General features: G+C 41.4%; 2 long non-coding RNA genes and 1 pseudogene across 4 annotated transcripts; 2 read left to right on the forward strand and 1 right to left on the reverse strand.

Moving 5' to 3' along the window:
- The first annotated feature begins 1119 nt into the window (after positions 1–1119).
- Positions 1120–7472, forward strand: LOC145431042 (uncharacterized). Of its 2 annotated transcripts, XR_013911414.1 has the most exons (4): positions 1120–1653; positions 4724–4884; positions 5483–5606; positions 6029–7472. It is a non-coding gene; the product is annotated as an uncharacterized LOC145431042 (long non-coding RNA). The 2 variants fall into 2 exon arrangements; XR_013911413.1 differs by having other exon boundaries at positions 5483–7472.
- Positions 7473–7753: 281 nt separating this feature from the next.
- On the forward strand, positions 7754–14250 carry LOC145431113 (kinesin-like protein KIF1B; annotated as a pseudogene). Its single transcript, XR_013911466.1, has 9 exons — positions 7754–7930; positions 8029–8162; positions 8263–8324; positions 8419–8564; positions 8743–8924; positions 9017–9088; positions 9189–9310; positions 9404–9556; positions 13829–14250. The product of XR_013911466.1 is annotated as a kinesin-like protein KIF1B (transcript).
- Positions 10792–13558, reverse strand: LOC145431043 (uncharacterized). Its single transcript, XR_013911415.1, has 2 exons — positions 13044–13558; positions 10792–12446 (listed from the first exon to the last, which is right to left on the reverse strand). It is a non-coding gene; the product is annotated as an uncharacterized LOC145431043 (long non-coding RNA).
- Positions 14251–17946: the final 3696 nt, after the last annotated feature.

Below are 17946 nucleotides of genomic sequence, written 5' to 3' on the forward strand. Positions count from 1 at the left end.
CACACACACACACTCAACGTTAACAAGTGGGAATTTTTCTGGATTTAAGAGAAGGTGAATAAAAGTGAGCAGTATTTACTACATGCTTTGGGTGACTAAATGGAGGATGGATAGGTGACATGAAAACACTACTGACCCTTTATACTGAGCCAATGGCTCACACACTTCTATTAAATCTGTCTAAAGAGCCAGTAATCACAGAGGATAGATACTGGAAGAAAACTGAAATGTTAGGAGGAACTAAATCACACATTACAACACCAGTGGCAGCACCCTGCTGTCTCACACATCGGGATCACGGTCCTGTTGAAGCGGGATAATTGCTAAAGCTCACAGTTGCATTCCTCTATACTCAATATGATGGAAAAAAACTATTTTAACAAACAATTAAAAAATGAACAAGTAAAAGATCTACTATAGCCAAAAGAAGACCATTTACAGACTATAGCCCTGTGAACAAGTATTTGCCTCCTTTCTGATTTCCTATCTTATTCCATATTTGTCACACTTACACCTTTCACATCAATACATTTATAACATTAGACAACAATGTCTAATATTCAACGGCAGTTTTCAAGGGCAAAACGCTATCCAAACATACTTGGTCCTATATGAAAAAGTAATCACACAGAAAACCTGATACCTTGTGTGTCACCTCTGACACCAACAACTACAGCAAGCGTTTGGTGCTAGAGGTCACATTTGGACTCTGGACCTCTGTGGAGTGTGCACATGATCTCATTACTGTCTAAAAATCCAAGGAGTGCTGAATCATTGAAAAATACACAGTAACAGGTGTGTAGCATCGCTAACTAGGTAGCAACAAGCCTCTAACACAGTGTGTATGCTAGCGGCTAATCTAGCAAACAAATGAACAGAGTGCTTTTAGCTGTTGCACAAGGATACGATGATAAGCTGTGTGTCTTTTTTATAATGACCTGCTTCAATTTACCTTAATCCAAGGAGTGCTCAGTGTGGGTAAATCTGCCATGAGCAGATAAAGTGGATGAGTGGGACTAGGTAGGTGTGCCGAAAACAGGCAACAAAGCTGATGCTGAAGAGTGTGCTGAGAACATAGTGGTGCCGCCAGCAGGTTTCCGGCTAGCAGGAAGACTTTGCAGTAACACCTCCAACATTGGCAGTCCCATTTTGTGAAAGCCAATAAAAAAATAGCTAGGTTTCCATGTGTCATTTGTGTGGAACAATGCTGCACAACAAGCTAAATAGATTTAAAAAAACGAAAAAAAAAATTGTTGAACAACAGAAGATAAATGTCCTTTTTTTCTATTTCCAACTGGCCGGCTGTGTGGTGCGCAGCCTTAAGAGGCCAGCATTCAGACCCCAGAGTTTAACGGCCAAGTTCGAGTCTCTGACGGTCGGTCTGCTATAGCGGGGTAGGCCGAGTGAAAGACGAAGCTCCGGGCTCCTCCTTTTTTTCGTTTCTCTTTTTTTCATTCACATTTATTTACATTTATTTACATTTATTTAGATATCAAGCTGCAAGTAAAAGCTCAGGGAAACACTTTTAAGGCGCCCTTTAAGGTACCCTATATATGTCCTTTCACATCTTATCACTTCATACAGTGCTATGGACCAGTCTACACCTGCTACTTTCTGCACAAGCTTTTATCACACAAGACCCGCTGTTTACAGGTAAGAAACACAGTGTCAGTAATGTTAAAGTGGCTGTGTGGAGTAGCACAACCACTCCTAATATAACACTTTTCACATGCATTTCTACATATTACAGTGTCTTTTACCGTCTTTATGGTGCTAGCTTAAAGTCATGCTGTAAATGTTAGCTTGTAGTCAAACATATTCCGACCATGTTAGGACAGAAATATTGGCTTCTATCATGACTAGTTAACAGAGATGTTAACTGCCCAGGCGTTACTGTAATCCGATTACTTTTTTCAAGTAACGTGACACACTGTTTACAGCAACACTGTTTACAGCAACAATACTGCACAACAAGCTAAATAGATTTAAAAAAACGAAAAAAATTGTTGAAGAACAGAAGATAAATGTCCTTTTTTTCTACTTTCTTCTGGCCGGCTGTGTGGTGCGCAGCGTTAAGAGGCCAGCATTCAGACCCCGGAGTTTAACGGCCAAGTTCGAGTCTCTGACGGTCCGTCTGCTATAGCGGGGTAGGCCGAGCGAAAGACGAAGCTCCGGGCTCCTCCTTTTTCCAGCTTTTTTTTTTTTTCATTCACATTTACACTGAAGCTGTGTTCACATTCATCCTTTAATCATGACAAAACGTGAGGAATCACACTGAGGTGAGACCTTGACAACAGACAAATCAGAAGCCGACACCAATGATAAGAAAGAAATTCATTTACAGACACGTGAAAAAGCAGTTTAAGCTTCTAGATCTGGATGATTACAACACATCATTATTTATTTAAAGCAACCCAAAATGCACAAATGACTATAACCAAGTACATCCTGTGATTCAGCAGCTGATGGAACCAACTTTAGCAGCAAAAACTTGAGTTAATCATTTTTCATTAGTGTTTCACAGCCAGAGATGGGCAGTAACGCGGGGTAAAGCGTTACTGTAATCCAATTACTTTTTTCAATTAACGAGTAATGTAAGGGGATTACTATTGCAAAAAAGGTAATTAGATTACTGTTACTTTCCCGTAAGCACGCTGCGTTACTGCGTTACTGAAAAATTTTTGGCCAGAGTGCCTCATGACAATAACAGCTGTGTGCAGATCAAGAATGGATAATCTATGGAGGAGTGCAGAGAGAGTATGACCGTGCAGCGTTTAAAGCGTGGAAGTACTGAGCTTACTTTGAGTTTGATTCCGTAAAAAGTGACAAAAACTTTTAGAAACTTCTTTTTACAGCGAAAAAACCCTTAACTTCAGAGCTACTACGGGATTGGAAATTCACAGAGAGACTCGCGGATTCTTCCACAAATTTCTTCTAGTCAGGATGTTGCATATAATTTAATTTTTGCTTGATGCATAAAGTAAAAAGATTCAAACTAATAAAACAAGTTTTAAAAACAGACTTTTCCATTTGATTACATTTTGTATGATGGATGATGCAGAAAAAGTAGAATTGGGCTGAAAGATCTATTGCGTTATTACCTATTCAGGTCATAAATCATGTTTTTAAAAAGTAACTAAGTAATTAATTACTTTTGAAAATAAGTAATCAGTAAAGTAAGGGGATTACTTTTTAGGGGAAGTAATCAGTAATTAGTTACTGATTACTTTTATTCAAGTAACTTGACCAACACTGCTAGTTAAGTTACTACCATAGTTAATACAGTTACGGGTAACATGATAGTGCTAACCCATAACCCTGAACTCTGTAATACTGTAAATGATGAGTGATTTAAGTTAACACTAAACATTCAACAGTGTCTCCTGAACATTTATAATCAGGTGTGAGTCTGGCTGCATTGACTTTTGAAGATGCAAATTTAGCATGATGGCTGATGGTGCTGTGTAAGCTTCTACTTACCTTCTACACTGTGTTTAACACACATTTCAGAATAGCAAAGAGGAGCACTGTTGCTTCATCCTTAATACTTTAGAGGAGAACTGGACTGCAGATCAAAAGGTCCTTAATAGCTTTTTGTCCTCCCCGACCCTCAAAGCCAAACCAGCCATGAGAGCTGATGGGACAGGATTTGTAAAAGTGACATTATCAGAAAGAAAGGGGAGTAAGAATACTTGATATTTGCATTCTTTAGAGAAAAGTATTTGAAAAGGCTGTCTGCTGTTTTGGATTGATGTCGTTCTCCGGAGGCTCAAAGAAGTAGGGCAGTGTCACGGTCCTTTTGGCAGCAGAAAGCTGCTGAGTGCTGGAAAGAAGCACGGCCACACCAGCTGAAATGTCTCACTGACACAGAAGCTGTTGGCCATCCTCTGTGTTGCCACTGTCTTCACCCTGCTGTTATTAAGTGTCAATAACATACATTTCTATGGAGCTAAGCTTGATGAGCGATGCCTTGTTGGCTGACATTTATGTCTTTGAGCGTGTGAGAAGTTTAATAATTATAAAACCACATGAGTTTGACAAATGTCCTTTTAACCGTCAGCTCATAGTGAAGCACACTGAGCCACCCGGAGCTATAATATCAAAATAGAAGCTGCTACCTTTGTCAAGAGTGGCTGGATCTGAGTGCATACTACTTTCAGTTATTCAAATTTTGCTGAATTTGTTCAAAGTCCTGTCTATGTGCAGAGAGTGTCTTCCAGAGGAATGGTTCTGTGGGGATTGTGATGTTCTACATCACGAACATCAGCCACTCCACAGCAGAGAAAGTGTTATTGATGTTTTTAAAGCCATTCCTCCAACCACATGTATTATTAGAGTGGACGGTCAAAATTGCACAAGATATTTCCTCATGAGATTCACTCAATTTTGGTTTTCATATGTGTCTACAGCCAGTTAGAAAGAATCTATTTAAGTGGTTTTCTCTTTCTTGGTAGCTCGCATTCTGCCAACAGTAAAGCTTTGAAACTGCTCCTGTGGGTTGCGTAAACTTCACAGTATCAGCAGGAAAAATCGTGATTTTAATCGACATTAATAGTAAACAGCAACCTGCTATTTAGGTTTCTGTGATGGATTTGAACATAGTGTGATGGAGCATGTTTTCTGCCCTTGCTGTACAATCAGAACATGGTATTGCTTTAACAGAAGTCATCTGTGAAGGCAGTGGTGTATTATTCATGTTGTTTCTTCTTCTTTTTGGTCCAAGGACGTTATGATGTGCACCAGGCGATACACAGATGTCAAACATGGCAGCAGCAGTGCAGCCCTGATTTAAAGGACCTGGTTAGGAGTGGATATTGGCCAGCATCTGTCAACATGTCTACTCTTTACACTTTAGACCTCTTGAGCTCCTTCCTGGAACTAAAAGTATTTTCTCCATGATTCTCCAGGGAAGCTTTTGCAAAACTGTTGGAGCGTGGTACTACAGCGGCTTGCAAAAGTATTCGGCCCCCTTGAACTTTTCCACATTTTGTCACATTACAGCCACAAACATGAATCAATTTTATTGGACTTCCACGTGAAAGACCAACACAAAGAAGAAGTGGACCAACACACGTGAGAAGTGGAAGGAAAATCATACATGATTCCAAACATTTTTTACAAATAAATAACTGCAAAGTGGGGTGTGCGTAATTATTCAGCCCCCTGACTCAATACTTTGTAGAACCACCTTTTGCTGCAGTTACAGCTGCCAGTCTTTTAGGGTCTGTCTCTACCAGCTTTGCACATCTAGAGACTGAAATCTTTGCCCATTCTTCTTTGCAAAACAGCTCCAGCTCAGTCAGATTAGATGGACAGCGTTTGTGAACAGCAGTTTCAGATCTTGCCACAGATCTGAGGGGGGCGAATACTTTTGCAAGCAACTGCAAGTGTGGGGGAAGGCTGAGTGAAGTATTTCTTTGATATTGTTTTTCAATAAGCAGATGCAAATATTTACTCCTCTGTTATGTTTCTGTACATACAGACTGGGCGTGCCAAAAGCGATGCACTGCAGCACAGCTTTCTGGATGAGGAAGAGCAGCTGTGCTGTGATGTCAGCTTCAGCTGCCCAGCATGCACACCTGAAATGTTGGCGGTTTCAGTTGATGGTAACAGAAAGCTATATCACTTTCAGCAAAAAGAAAGGTGCTCATTGTTGATGTTCTTTGTGTTTGTGCCTTCCATGGTTAGACTTTATTGTTTCTCTGATGTTGCTCTGATGACCGTGACTTTTTTGATGCCGTTTTTTTGTTGAAACCAACTGTTGTCACCCTCTGCTGCTCAGTGTGCTGGCTGTTTTCTCGGGAATCTCAACCACAAGAAAGTTTATACGAACGAAGCTAAAAAACCTGTGACAGTTTGTGAAACGTCATTAGCAGCAGTGAAATAAGTTAGTTAGTGAAATGATAGAGGCTATTTTATGCTGGAAAAATTCTTCCAGCACAAAGTGGCCCACTAAACGGAATTTTTTAATACAGAAATACATCTAATGATAAAAAGCAGAGAATTCATTGTCTGTTTTCCATTGCAGAGCTGGGATGCTCGTCTCCTCATGGAGCGCTCTCGAGCTGTGAAGTGTCCAGATATCAGCGCTCACCTGGCTGGTACCAAGAAGGTTCAGCAAGTGCTCCCCAGACCTGGAGTCCTGGACAGATTCTTCCCAGACCAGCCTCAAGCTGTGCAGCAGATCCGAGCGACATTGGCTGACCTCTACACTCTAGACATGGTGAGACAAAGGGCACGGTTTGTTCATTGTTTGGAAAATTTGGCATTAGATAATCCTCACCTGGGTGTTGCTGTTCAGTGTAAGCAATATCATTTGCATTTTATTCCTCTGATTTATTTCTCTGTGGCGTTTATGAACTCGTATTTCTTAGGCTGGCTTTTAAGGAAGGAGAAAAGGTATGTATCAGTTGGCTGGGAAGAAAGATGGAGGTGGAAAGGATGTGCAAGCTATGGGACAAAGTTGCTGAGACTAGGTTAAAAAGAGGTGAGGATCAGTGAGCAGGAGTGTGGCTTTGTGCTGAAAAGAGCACAACAGATTGTCTGGAGAGAAGGTGAAGGAAAGTCAGCTGAAGCAAGACAGTTTGTGGAGTTTGTGTTGGACTGTATGTTATGCTGGGAGCCTGGGGATTAGTGCACTTTGATTCCAAGTTAATACTAGCTAGTGTTTCTCACTGGTTTTTGGGTGGTGGAGTAAAAGGGATTGGTTGGTGGCTGTTTCTAATGTTAGCCTTTTCTTGGTTTTCTTACAGGCAGGGTAAAGACATGGTGATGAATGAGTGTGTGGGCCGTCTGCTGAGGACCAAGAGCTCAGGACAGTCAGACGGGGGCGTCGCAGCAGGAGTCACCGTGCTCGACAACCCTCTGCTGTTCTGAGATGTCACACTCCTGCCTGCACATACAAACCACACTGAAGTCAAAGTTCCACCTGCACCTCCACCTGTTCTTGCAACAGCATGAAAACTGACAGAGGTGAGACAGCAGAAAAGTTCTTGTCTATTTTTTTTTTTTTTTTTACTAAGTTAAGGAATTAAGTTAAGAAGAGTGATTAAATAAATAGTTTCTTGCATTTTTGATTTAATGATTGTGTTTAGGATTATTTCAGAAACATGTTTAGAGGATCTTTGTAAGCCTGTATTTACTTTAAAAGAAGGGAAGCACTTCTTCATCCTACAGAAAAGGTGACACATTACAGATGAGTTCATAAAAAGTGTCTCTGTCACTCTTTCAAGGCTCTGTCACTTTTTCTTTTTTACTGGAACAGCATGGTAAAGTAGGCCTAGGCTGCCATCTTGTGGCAGTGTGTTGTTACTACAACATATGAAATTGTGTTTCTATTGGAAATATAATTCAGCACCACTGAGCCGCTCTCTCAGTTACAAACTGAACCTGTTTTGTAGACGTATAAATCACTAAGTACAGTGAAGCTTTTGGTTTTGTAAAAGTGTTTCTTATTCTAAATGCATGTTGATTTTTATCAGGGTGAAGAGCAGTTAGCAGTGCATTCATGGACATCTTTAAACTATTAATTGAAGAATCTTTGGTCATGATGGCATGAACTAGAAGCGTGAGCTCCAGGTGAGACTGCACAGAACAACAAGTGTCCTTAAACTGCATCAACTGATGACGTCTTACAATTTTATTCCACTGTGTGTTTTTATCATTGAATGTTTCTGTCTTTGTGTACACGTAACGCAGACACTAAAGCTGAGCCAGAACTTCATGCTGAAGAGAAGGATTCTTTTAAAATGCATGGGGGAGCAAGCGAGTCAGATACCAAGGGCACAAAGATGAAGCAGGTCTGATCGGAAACCGTTTATTTCCAGGCCAGGGAGCACAAATAAAAACACCCTTAAAAGGTTCCCTCCTGCTCAACCGCGTCACTCCCTACGGAGAGAAGATCTACATGACCTTATCTGCGTATCTGGAGGTCAGCCGCTGCTCCGCCGTGTTGTACCTGTTTGTACGTGTTTTTAAGTCTCTTGATGTCATCGTGTCTAACACACACCCTTTATCTCCTCTCTGCAGCTGGACCATTGCATCCAGCCTGCCATTATCACCAAAGACATCTGCACGGTCTTTTACTCCCGAGACGCCAAGATTTCCCCACCCCGTTCTCTCAAGAACCTCTTTGGGACTGGATACTCCAAAACTGCTGACTGGTAAATCTGGGCTGCTGCACTGTGGCCATCTCTGTTTCACAATCAAAGATATCTGCCCTGTTACAAAGTTTCCTTGTTCAAAACTTCTGCTTCATTATAGCAACCGAGTGACTGGGATCTACGAGCTGAGCTTGTGTAAGATGTCTGACACTGGAAGCCCAGGTGAGCGGCCATGAAACATGTTTAAAGAACGGCAGCTGTTTTATCATAATTCTGTGGAGAGCTTCATCCTAATGAGGGCTCATGTCCTGAGCAGGGATGCAGAGGAGGAGGAGGAAGGTCCTGGACACATCAGTGGCTTATGTGCGTGGAGAGGAGAACCTGGCCGGCTGGAGGCCCAGAGGAGATAGCCTCATCCTAGAGCACCAGTGGGAGCTGGAGAAGATGGAGCAGCTGCAGGAGGTGGGGCCTTAAAAGATTCATAAAGAAATAAATCTGTTTAATATCGTAGAGGGAAAAATGACTTTTCAGCTCAAAGACCAAAGTGCTATTCTAAAAAGTTTTTTCTTAGAGTACAGACTTTACATGACTAACCTCCCCTCTTCTCCCCACCTCACATTCGCCCCCATCTTTCGTCCAGGTGGAAAAGACCCGTCACCTTCTGGGAGAGGCGGCTCCCGTGGGAACAGCTCCCACCACCAAGTCCCTGAGTGAGTCTCTGTCCCCCAGCGTGAGCTCCGGCACTCTGTCCACATCCACCTCCGTCTCCTCGCAGATCTCCAGCACCACCTTTGAAAGCGTGAGAAGGAGCTGGCCACCAAGGTGAGAAAAACGTGGGCTTAGTGGGCGTTCTTGTTGCTGCCTTCTTCCTTCTCTGCTCGGAGCTGATCGGTCTTGTTCCTGTTGTGTTGTAGTGCCTGCGCCTTCTGACACACACCTTCAATACTGAATACAAGCAGCTGGTGAACAGCATCAGTGACTGCAAGGTGAGAAATAATACAAAGAAATAAAAAAATAGCCTTTCTGTGTCACATCAGGGAGTTCCTATATTGACGTCTACCTCATCCTGCTGTTGTTTCACTTCAGCTTTCTCTCATCTCACCGATCGGACGTGATCCATCCGTGACGAGCTTCAGCAGTGCCACCCTCACCCCTTCCTCTACCTGCCCCTCTCTCTCGGACTCGCGCTGTGGCTCCATGGGCCAGAAGTAAACATATTTTTAGGAACATTGACCTCGATCTGCAAACGGTTATTGACAGGTTATCCATTTGATTCTAACTTGGTGTGATTTGTGTTAAAGGACCCCTGAGAACAGCTCACGTGCCTCCAGTCCCTCCTGCTCAGACTGTGAAAACTTCCCGATGGTTCCCACTCTGGAGACCTCCTACCTTGCGCGGGCTGCAAAGAACGAGTTCCTGAACTTGGTGCCTGATATTGAAGAAATGCGACCAGGGTGAGTAATGCCATATTAACCCAAATACTGTCACTATGACATGTGTCTCACAGACCAAATGTAAGTCGACACTCATGTTCTCTAGTTCAAGCAGAAATGATGTGGATCGATTCAAATTCCTGAGCCTGGATGATTTCAGCTGGAAACAAACCAACTCTGCTTCTTCTTCAGATAATTCAATTCAATTCAATTTTATTTATATAGCGCCAAATCACAACAAAAGTCGCCTCAAGGCGCTTCATAGATACAGAGAAAAACCCAACAATCATATGACCCCCTATGAGCAAGCACTTTGGCGACAGTGGGAAGGAAAAACTCCCTTTTAACAGGAAGAAACCTCCAGCAGAACCAGGCTCAGGGAGGGGCGGGGCCATCTGCTGCGACCGGTTGGGGTGAGAGAAGGAAAACAGGATAAAAGACCTGCTGTGGAAGAGAGACAGAGGTTAATAACAGATATGATTCAATGCAGAGACGTCTATTAACTCATACTGAGTGAGAAAGGAGACTGGAAAGGAAAAACTCAATGCATCATGGGAATCCCCAGCAGGCTACATCTATTGCAGCATAACTAAGGGAGGATTCAGGGTCACCTGGTCCAGCCCTAAATATATACTTTACCAAAGAGGAAAGTTTTAAGCCTAATCTTGAAATCTTGTCTCCTGAATCCAAACTGGAAGCTGGTTCCACAGAAGAGGGGCCTGAAAACTGAATGTGTTCACTGACCGGTGTTGCCAGCTTTGGTGGCTCGTCTCCCGCTCGAAGAGGACCAAAAAGAGGACCATACAGTGTTCAGCTGCCTGGCTGTGCTCTACACACACAGCCCTGCTCTGGTACAGTAAAAACCACATTTACATTTGTTTACATTTCCAATGTAGAGGATGAGTTTAGATCACTGTGGTCCAAGCTTGTCGTCAGTTATAGAAACTGGATGTTGCACAGGAAAGTGTTTCCTTACATTTATTTTGTGTTGACAGAAGTCTTTGATTCATATTGATTATTAAAGAGCAGCTGTTCACATGTTTAGAAAGATGCTTTGAAAGGAAAAACTTCCAACCAATCATTTCTTTTATTAAATGTTAAATCAGTTATTCTTACAATCCAACACATGCAGAAACTTTGACATGCTCTGATGTAAATCTTGAATTACTTCACATTGTGCATTTTGTCCCTAAATTTTAAAAATATTTTTAATTACACTTTTTTCTTAAATGTTTTTATTTTATTTTTTTTATCTCTTTCAGGTCGTGAATTTAATGAAACCCATAGTTGCTGCTTCCAGTCATGTCGTGGGCAACAAGGATGTTGATAAAGGTGAAGATTTCTATGGCCACATGCAGAATAACTCATCAGATTGCATGTTAAAATTCCTTTGAATGAACCCTCATGACTCAGAGCTTCATATCTAATGTCTCTTAGCATCGTGCACAGCACTCTCATCAGTATTTGGTTCTTTTGTAGTGATCTGTCTCCAGTGTTGACCTCTAACTCTCAGTTTGTTTCTCCTCCACAGAAAGCCAGAACATTTCAGTAGCACTCATGAGAAAGTTTGCCCAGAACCACAGTGCTGAGGTCCAAGCAGCTGTGACCTCACTTCCTGCACAGCAGAGACCCTTGTTAACGTGCATGCCGTGTTTACTTTTTCTTATGTTAGGAGTTCGGGTTCACCATCCTGTGTTCTGTATTTTGATTTCCTGCTTCACTATAAATCGCTGCTGCTGTTCTTTACGCGGTTTGGACACACTTCTTGCTTTGTTCTCAAGAGTGTGAAGTAATGGATTTAATCTGCTAAGGAGAGGTTTTCATTCCCATTGCTCTTTGGGAGTCAGCGGGCTTTAACCTGTGGAGAAAAGCGTGTGCTCTTGCTCCTTCAAACGGTTTTCTTCAGAGATTTCTCACTGTTTGTACACATGCTGAGTGGCTAGTTTTGAAAACACTTACTTTACCTTTACTACTCTGCTCAGAAATGCAACCTGTGACCTTACACAGCCCAAAAACTTATCCTAAAACATAAATTAACAAGGACAGAAGCTTTTTACAAATGCTTCAACAGTGTAATTCTAACAAGGTATGCAATACATCTAATGTCAGTTCAGAGGTATGAAGTGATGACACTTTGACATCACTGAATAAAAGCAGTCTTGTCATAATAAGCTTTGCTGTGGACAGTTGGCGCGTTCATGTTAAACTTTTTCTTACAAATAAAAAAGGTAATCAGATGTTAAGTTTGTTCAGTTTTAGTTGTTCTCATCGTGTTGCTCCTCAGATCTCCCGTTGTCCCTGAGCCTGACTAAAGCTCGGCAGCTTGTTTTCAGGGCATGGCAATACAGATATGAGCTAAATGTGACACAGCAAAGAAAAATCAGAATCAAGAAACCCTGAGCTGACTTTCATGGCTGCAGACGTGACATTAAGAGCCTCACAGATCAAAAAAGTATGGGATTTAAACTGCTTCTAGACCTGCACACGTCTGTTTCCAGGGCAGGATATCCATTCCAGTGCAGCAGAAGGAGCGGTCAGTGTGGACCTCGGTGCTGTACAGGACCTCCTGGAGCTGCTTGTCTCCTGGCATCTGGGCTTTCACTCGTATCTGAAGGACAAAATAGGAAAATCAAGTTGCTCTCACTGTCACCTGATTTCCACAGACTGCCATCTGACCACATCCCTGCAGTTGGATCCCACCGCCGTACCTCTAGGATGGGTCTTCTTGGTGTCAACCCAAACCACCCTCTCCTTCAGCTCTGAGCTGAATATATACACATGATTGCTTCTTAAAAAACAAACAAAAACAAAAAAACGTCCCCACACGGAGTGAGACTCAGTCTTGGATGCCCAGATCAGCCAGTGTGGTGTCCAAGAAAGGGAAGGGTTGGTTTGCCAAGTTGGGCTGTACCTCGATGGGCAGTGTCACCAACATGGGGATATCCTGCTCCAGTCTGACGCGCAACATCTTGTTGTGGGACCCCGGGAGCTTCCTGTCTGCCGATCCGCCTCTCCGTCGGCCTGCTCCACAGTCGCCGCCTCCTCCAGAGAGCGTTTTGTGTCGTCTGCTGCCAGCTTGACTTGCTGATCTTTATCTCAGGAGGCAGTGGGTTTTTACCCTCTCCCCCTTTGATCCTGTGCGTTATCGTTTAAAACTCGCTATCTGCATCTTTTGGCTCCAGCACGTCTTTATTGTTAGAGTTGTTGCTTGCTGTGTTCTTCTGCAGGGTGCTGATGATTCATTGTTCTGCTTCTTCTGATGGTAAACGCCTCTGGAAAGCCTGAATATGTGAGCGCGTCTGATTCATACAGAGTTCTGCTCTGCCCCTCCGGACTGATATATGCAGCCAGTGTGAATGTGTGTTATGTAATACTCACATGTTAGGTTCATTAGACTGACACAAGGGTGATGCACGGATGTTGGTGTTTTTAGGTCCAAGTGTGAAAGTGGAAGAAAGACAAATTCTTTTGAAATGTTAAAAGAATGTTGGAAATTTGATCAGAATACAGTAAAAATGAGAGAAACAGATATTTTTCTCAGATCATTGTGTTAAATTGTCATAATCGCCATGTTCTCTTTAAGACTATCAGCTCTACTCTAAACAACCCTGAAAGCCTCTGCTGACACATGTCATCAGTTCCTTTCTTTCTTTGTAAACAAGGTCGAGTCTGTCAGGTCAGCAATAGAACTTCCTACAGATGACCCATCAGTGTTTATTCCATGACTGTAAACATGTTTCCATTTGTCACTTCAGTCTTTACTCTGAAATACAGGAAATGACATCATGGCTCAAAATCTTTGTCGTTCAAACAATTCTTTATTTAACAATATTTTAACTTTATTTAACAAAATACATTCAATAAAAACTTAAACAACAGAAAACTGATTTTTAATCCAACCACTGAAAAAAAAAGGTAACGACTGAACACAAACAGAAGAACAATTTATAAAGATTAAAATGGAACTACAGGAAGTTTGATTCATAGCCTCATTTGAACTTAAACTTAAACTTAAGGAGAGCCGACCTGAACTCTGTGGAGCCTGATCTCTTGTATGGTTTCGCTCCTGTGTGGACTCGTTTGTGTCTTTTAAGCTGACTTGCAGTGGTGAAGGATGACCCACACTGATCACAGAGGTGCTTCTTGACCCCACTGTGAAAGAGTTCATGTCGTTTTAACTCAGCTGATGTGGGGAAGCTTCTCCCACATTCTTTGCAGTATTTCAGTTTGTCTCCAGTGTGTTTACGTTGATGTATTTTTAGGCTGGCTTGGTGACTGAAAGTTTTTCCACAGATGTCACAACGAAAGTCTTTCCCACCACCACAGCGATGACAGGGTTGAGAAGTGGATCCATCTGTGTCGCTCTGCTTCTAAACAAAGACACAAAGACAGTGTAAGTCAGTCCTTCAACACTTTTATCCTGAAAGTCGCCTGAAATAAAGAGCATCTCTGCAGACGTCCAATTACATTTTACTGTTTCAATTAACACACTCAGTTTACTGGGCTACAATAACTACAATACTACCACCATAATACTACAGCAATACTTATTTAATATTACAGTAACATCTGACTTACACTTAAATGAAATGAAAACCTGAATAATGGCTCAGAGCTACTCTTCGGTGCAGTAGAAGTGCTAACATGCTAACACAATTTAATGAGCAGACTTGTTCCAAACAGTCAGACTGAACTTACAAGAATAAAATAAAAATACAAACCTCACAGTAACTGCACTTGTAGAGTCTCTTTCTGGTGTGGATCTGTTGGTGTTTTCTCAGGTACTGTGGAGTTTTAAAAGTCTTCTCACACAGGTCACATTGATAAGGTCTCTCCTCAGTGTGGGTAAACATGTGGTGTTGTAAGTGTGCGTCTGTTGTAAAGTATTTACCACACTGATCACACCAGTACACATCTTCTCCGGAGTGAATGCGTAGGTGTATATTTCGGTACCCTAGCTGGCTGAAGGTTTTTCCACAGATGTCACAGCTGTATGCCTTAACTCCAGAGTGGGTAACTAGATGTCTCTGCAAGTGGCTACTTCGAGTAAAAGCTCTGCCACACTGATCACAGCTGTAAGCTTTAACTCCACTGTGGACGACTTGGTGTCTTTTCAGGGAATTCTTCCAGGAAAACGACTTTCCACACAAGTCACAGCTGAACGGTCTCTCTCCAGTGTGGATGAGCTGATGTTGTTTTAGTTTAAACTTCCAGGTAAAATCCTTCCCACACTCGTCACAGGTGTTTTTTTTCTCTCTCTTTCTTCTGTGAGGTTTGTCGGCCTCCTGAGAGCGCTGACTTCTCGGTCCACGTTGGTCCTGCAGTGACAGAGATACAAACAGAGTCAGTGAGTGAAATGCAGTCATTGAACAAACTGAAGCTTCAAACTCCCTCCATTAACACTAGTTTTAAACCTGAAGGTGGAGTGTGGCACCAAACACCACCAGAACCTGAACGACTGCAGGTGCTGATAAGTTGCGGTCGCGGTATTTCAACATCTAGTTAGCAATACAGAAGACGAGCGAGAATAAATGGAGTAATATTTTTTATGTGGCAGGTAATTTCAAATGCAGCGATTCTATCAGCCCAACAAACATCAGTAAACACACAAACTGTTTGTGTGCAGTTTGTCTCACAATGTGATGTAAAGACTGCAGTAAAATCCTCTGCAGGTTAGTGCAGGATAAGCAGGCAAGTTTACTGTAATGTGATGGATTTAAGTAAAGAACAGTGTGTGACTGGTGCACAGTGACTGTGGTGCTCATGTCAGAGTTAGATTACATCAAGTGTAGCAGAGATTAACTTAAACTTAAGCTCATGATGCTGACATTCATTCACTGAGCTCCACCCACATATCAACAGTATAGTGTCTAATATAAAGACAGTGTACTGTCAGTGTAGAGAAAGGAAATCAGCCAGGACAACTCGTGAAACATCTGCTGACATCTGGTTGAATTCACAGAGAGCAGCAGGTCAGCTGATCACAGCCTGCACATTAAAAAAAATCTACTGGAGCTCTCAATAGAAATGATTGTGAGCTGTGACCCTTTTCCCCACACTGAGCCACTACAGCTGATGTTAGGGTTGAATCCTGCTGAATCCCACTTTAACATCTTCCTGCTCATTTTGATGTTTAGAGGCAACGTCACCGTCTAAGATGTAGGCATTGTATACATTGTATACATTATTTCTACATTACATTAATATTGCACAAGGTTCACTTAGTTTAGCATAAAATATACATACTGTATCAGTACTTCAGCTTTTAATGGAGTATTTCTTAACACTAGTATCTGTCACCTTCTGTGTTGAGCTCATTGTTTTCTCTGCAGTGGCTGAGCTGAGTCCAAGTAGCTGAAATTTCCTCTGCTGCTCCGTCAGACTCTTCTCCTCCTCCTGATCAGCTGGGACACAAAACAGAACTTTGTTAAGCTCCACACTGCACTGAAGAGTCAAAGTGTCTTATATGTTCATCTGAGAACACACAGAACACATTTTAGCTTCCTTGGGTGGACAACTTGTTTGAAACAAACACAAAAGGTTTGAACACCGATACCAAATTCAGCAGTATGGCACACCAGTACCAGGAGAGCAATTCCTCTTTAAAATATGCCCTGGCCAAGAAAAAACCCGACAATATACGTGTGCCGTGAGAAATGATAGATAGATAGATAGATAGATAGATAGATAGATAGATAGATAGATAGATAGATAGATAGATAGATAGATAGATAGATAGATAGATAAAATTTATTTCAAACATGCAAATATAATTGAAATAACAACAGAAAAAAATAAAAATAACAAAACTTAAAAATCATCAAGTTTTCATGTAAATATCTATGTCTACAGAATGTGTGTGCTCGAAAAGGAGTAGGGTGAAGTTTTCTTGTTCCTACCCCCTTATTTCAAATTTCATTGCTTACAAATCCATATCCAGGATTCAACATTATTTGATCATATATTTAACTATGTACAAGTCTAACACATTGAACATACACAAATAAAACCATTTTCAGCACGTAAACCAGAACAACAACAAACTACATTTTTTACATAAACTAATCACTCTGTTTATAACAGCCGCTTAATCTCTGAGTTTATTTTCTATCTATGTGACAAAAACCTTAATGAACACTTAAGGTTGGGTTACTCAGGCCTTGATTTATAAAAAATGAGGACACAATGAGACAACTCAGTCACTGAGAGGAAGATTTCCTATATTCATGCAATTTATTATATTTTGAACAATCGTGTGAATTTTTGTATTGATGTACTTGTCTTGATTTCATCTGTATATCCGAGTGGGTGTAGAAATCTGAGCCATCATCTGAGTAAGCCTCATCACAACTTTGCGCTGATAAAGGCAGCTGTGTTTTAGCCTGGAACACATTTATTTTTACATTTCTCATAAATGTATTTCATTATAGCACTTTTACCGCCAACATGTTGGGTCTTTTGGAGCCGGAAGTGACCTTATATGGAAGAAGGGTGGCGCTAGCTAGCTTAGTTAGCAAGCTGCATTCATAAGCTGTGCAGGTGCCACAGAGATGCTAAGTAGCCTTAATAACAGACTAATAAAACAACAGAAACTCTGATTACAATGAGCTCATTTAAAAGCTTTCTTCTAATAAAATTCTTTTCTTCTCTGTGTTTCACAACCTTTTGCTGATATCTTTCTGTAAATTAGTTTAAAGCAGCTTGAGTCAATTTAGTCAGATTTTTTTTTCCAACTTGTTCACAAAAACTTGAGAAGAGACACCGAGGAGAGCAACAGAAAGACTCATTCAGGAGCTAAACTCAAGATTAACTAGACTCGGATTAATATTAGCTCGGTGCTTACCTTTAAATCAGTCTTGACAATAATCGGAGAGAAAAACGCCATAAAGCGGGAACTCGGCTTCTTCTTCTTCTGCTCTTGTATTTTTTGGCGGTTAAAGCTTTAAGGCGCATTACCGCCACCTGCTGGACTGGACTTTTCATGTCCCAAACATCATCAATTGGGCACAAATTTGTTGGAGTTTCTGTTAATAAAAAAGATGGAATTCAAGGATCTTGTTATTTGGTTTGTTCGTTTTCACCATTTACTCTACAATTTTCTGCCAGTGTATAGCAAACCCCACAGCTCAAATCAATGAAGAATTTAGTATTTTTAACATATTGCTTAAGCTGGAACCAGCAGCTATATAGGCCTAATTTTTAATCCAAACATGTGATAGAGGTTTACCACCAGGAGAAGCAGACTGTAAATAAAAGACTGTGCTACTGAAAACTGTTAGTCTGACTTTGGATTGTAAATATGTTTCCATTTGTCACTTCTGTATTTGTATATGGCTCAAACTATTTGTTATGAAAGCAAAACAAACAAACTGATGTTGTATAAATTGATTCAGGATTATTTACTTCGAGTC

Source organism: Astatotilapia calliptera, chromosome 9, assembly GCF_964374335.1.
Source record: "Astatotilapia calliptera chromosome 9, fAstCal68.1, whole genome shotgun sequence".
NCBI classification, from domain to species: Eukaryota; Metazoa; Chordata; class Actinopteri; order Cichliformes; family Cichlidae; genus Astatotilapia; species Astatotilapia calliptera.